At 36.3% G+C, this 3990-nt stretch overlaps 1 pseudogene; it reads left to right on the top strand.

Moving 5' to 3' along the window:
• The first annotated feature begins 303 nt into the window (after positions 1-303).
• LOC100402227 (meiotic recombination protein REC114 pseudogene) lies at positions 304-1016 on the top strand (annotated as a pseudogene).
• The last annotated feature ends 2974 nt before the right edge of the window (positions 1017-3990 follow it).

The raw sequence follows: 3990 nt of genomic DNA, 5'->3' as shown, positions 1-3990 counted from the left end.
CCAGAGATGTGGAAAGTTCCATTTATGTTGTCCCAAAAAAGGAGAACTGAGGCCAGAGGAGCACACTTCTGAGACACTCATTTTTGCTGGGTAGAACTCTCTGATGAGCAGGACTATCTATATTAGAGCAGGATGCCTCAGAAGGGAGTAAGAGCCCTGTACCCGAAGGAACACAGTGGTGACGGCAACCATCTGGCCTGCAGTTTCCAGAGGGGAGTCAGGCATGGGGTGGGACTGAGTGAACAGGTAGATGCTTCCACAGGCAGCAGCTGGTACTGACGGCAGGAACACAGGGGTGATTTAATGGGTCCTGGGGCAGTGGTTTTTGATTCCAATGAAGAGTCTGGGTATCTTGTTCTCACCATAGTTATACCAGGTCATTTCTTCATTTTCCAAGGACAGACACTGCGGGAAGGATTTTCACTCATTGGTAGCAAAGGCTGGTTGAAGATTGTTAAGACATGTGGATTGTCTGTTGTTTGGAACAATGATAAAGGACAAGAGTCGCCTGTTTCTAGTACAGTTCAGTGGAGAGTCAAAGGAGCAGGCGCTGGAACACTGCTGCAGTTGTGTGCAGAAGCTGGCGCAATACATAACCGTTCAGGTGCCTAATGGAAACATCCAGGAGCTGCAGCTGAATCCTGGCCCACCCCAGTCCCACCAGCACTCAGAAGAGCAGGTGTGTGTAAAGGCGGGCACAGGCACTCCAGACGGAAGGACCGCACTGATGCAGTTAGCTCAGACACTTCTGGCCTCCAAGGAGCTGCCCCGTGTCTATGAACAATCTGCATGGGGTGCAGAAGAATTAGGCCCCTTCCTACGTTTGTGCCTCATGGATCAGAATTTCCCAGCATTTGTGGAAGAGGTAGAAAAGGAACTTAAAAAGCTGGCGGGGTTGAGAAATTAATTCTCTGTATACATATATATAATTAATGAACTTCAAAGTATTGAATCCTTCCTCCTAAAATTAAAGAAGATATTAGAATAAAGAGTATTTTTCAAAAAAAAAAAAAAAACCGGGCTTCACCACTATGCAATATATCCATGCAACAAAACGGCATGTGTACCCCTTAAATTTACACTTAAAAAACAGAAAAAATAAAACTATCATATGTACTCTTAAATATATACAATTATTGTAAATCAATAAAAAATTAAATAAAAAGGAGTAGGGTAAAAGTGAACATGCCTTAGGATAGGCTCATTCTTAGTGAATAGCATAGAATGCTATTTCTCCAAAAGGACTGTGGGAATAGGAATCATGGGAAACGAGAATATCTCCTTGACATCTAGGTCTGACAGACTCGAAGACCAAGTGTAGTTCATTGTGTGTACGATATTGTTTAAACTTCAGTCAGTGGTTGCTTTCCTCTAATATTTTGGGTGGCCTGCTTCACTTCAGGTGAATAAGACATTTTCCTGTGCTAGGAGGAGGAAGGACCAGGACTCCTAGGTTGCAAAGTGCTTTAAAAAAATCTCTGCCACTACATATTGATTAAACTAAGAGGGCTAACAAATTTAAAAATATGAACAACAGAAATCATTTTCAGCTACACACTTGACTAAGTAACACTCCACATGACAATGTAGAAAGACAATTTTTATCATAGAAAATATATCATTATACTTTGTTTCTATAAAGCAGTTGTGCTTTTCAAATTGCCTTCATGTATTTATCTCATTTTATGCATGACATTTTGTTATTGAAAGAATAAATGGAAAAAAAATCATTTATTTATATAATAATGAATGTATGTATCTCAAACAGAGTTCATTTAGGTGATGTGGAGAAATATATACAAAAAAAGAAAAGACTAACAGGGGAGTACCAAGAATAATTGAGTATGCTCTGTAGGGAAGCTAAGTTAAAATCTACAGAACAAAACCTAATGCTTTTTATAAAAAATAACTAATCTCCCTGCCTCCAGTTTCTTATCATTGTAATAATTTCAGTGCACTAAACTGCACCTGCAGGGTAGGCCTTAGTTTCCCACCACTCGTGCTTCTATTTACCCAGTTCCCTCTATCTTCTTCATTTTTTACCAGCTATAAAATCTTTCAAGATCCAATTCAAATACCTTTTTCATGAAGTTCTTATCCATCTTACTAGCCAAAAGTAATAACTTCCTTATATTTCCAAAAGATTTTATTTCTACTTGTCTCATGATATTTATCATTTGTTCTGTACTAGAAATGCATTTATATATGTATATATGCATATGTGTATCTGTATTATATATGTGTATACATATGTATTTCTCTACTATATTCCACTAAATAATCTTCCCTGAAGGGTCTTTTTTTTTTTCCTCTATAATGTATGCAATCATGCAGTAGACCTTTACGAAGGATTTTCAGGTTACAGTGTTCAAGCATAGAGATGATACTAATGATAGTGCCTTATAATTTTTTTAAGTTATATTTTCTTAGAATTACCAGATCACATAATGGAAAACATAATATTCTCATACTTATAGAATGTTAGGGTTTGGAGATCAAGGTCTTTTATTTCCTACATGTAGAACCTAGAACCTCAAGTCTTGAAAGGTAAGGTCATTGGCTTAGTGTCACAAAACTAGTTGGTAAAACACCCTGAGGTGGAATTCTGGGATGCCGACGCTGAAGTCAGTGCTCTCACATCAGCCTGCACTGCCTCTCTCAGGAGTCGAGATGGATCTCAGGTGACTCTTGCAACAGATTTTGCTCAATTATATTCATGTATTACTTACCTTTTTCGTTTTTATTCAGTTCTTTGACAGGGTCACAGTTGATGCAAGAAAAGGTTTAGGAGCAAAATTGTAGATATTGATATTCACTGTAACTAAAAGCTACAGACTAAAATATCTATTACCAAAGAAATTAATCAAAGGGGAATGGATGATGTGCTAAAAAGATTTGTACCTTAATCCATGGATTAACTTTTGTCATGTTTATGTAGATGATTTGAAACAAGTCTAAAATCTATAAAATCTTTTTTTAAACGATTGCACACTAGAGTAAAAGGGTTTACACAGGATCTGAAGTACAACAAACTGATATATTGATTGATCAGATATTTTTTTTGCTTTGATAATGTTGCATGGGCTGAATTGGATGCCATAAAATTTATTGCCCTATGCAGAGGAAGATTTTTAACCAAATTATGCAATTTCGACTCTAGTAATTGGGTTACAAGAACCCACAGATACCTAAATCCATTGCAGAATAGCCTAACATGCCCAAGTACTGAAAACTCATTAAATGGATGGACATCTGCTTAGAACTAAAATACACTGTTGCTAAATATCTTTCAAATTTTTATTTTTATAATTTAATACATCATTTACACTATATTACACAAATGGGGAATGGCAGGAGAACATTGAACAGAGATGGCAAAAACACATTGAAAGAATACGAATAATTAGAAATAAGTGAATTATCAAGACTGTCTTTTTGAGAGCCTTCAAAATGTGACATATGTGTAAGCCAACATTATCTTTTGAGAGAAAGAGATATACATACTTTACTCTGTATCTTCTTTATTGATCTTTTGTGATTTCATTTCACAAACTCAGTGTATTTCTTTTTTGTCTTTCCTGCAAGGAATCAGCTAACTTCTTCAGTTGGCAATGATTCTTTAGCTAACACTCTCCAGATTTCATTAATAATACGAATTTCTTTACCCTAGTAGAGGTCACTAACTATTCCTGGGTACACCTTTTACTTGGGAAACACCAAGACCTTTTACCCTTTATATTCTGTGTTTACTCTTATTGGGCTTTTCTTCATAGAATCTGTGTCCAGGTTTTTAAGATTCTTTGGCACTCACTCCTGAATGTCTGGCAAGGTTGATGTTTTTTAGAATATAAAATATTTGGAAGACTTCATTCATCATTGTAGCACAATGCAGAAAATTTCTAGAAATTAAATTTATGGAAATATGACTAGAGTATCTCAAAATTCAAAAGTTCTAACCATTCTGGAGGAATCACTAACCCCAAATGCAGA

This window comes from Callithrix jacchus, chromosome X (assembly GCF_049354715.1).
Source record: "Callithrix jacchus isolate 240 chromosome X, calJac240_pri, whole genome shotgun sequence".
Classification (NCBI taxonomy): domain Eukaryota; kingdom Metazoa; phylum Chordata; class Mammalia; order Primates; family Cebidae; genus Callithrix; species Callithrix jacchus.
Note: the sequence above shows the minus strand (reverse complement) of the source record. Positions and strands in the feature narration are given on the sequence as shown.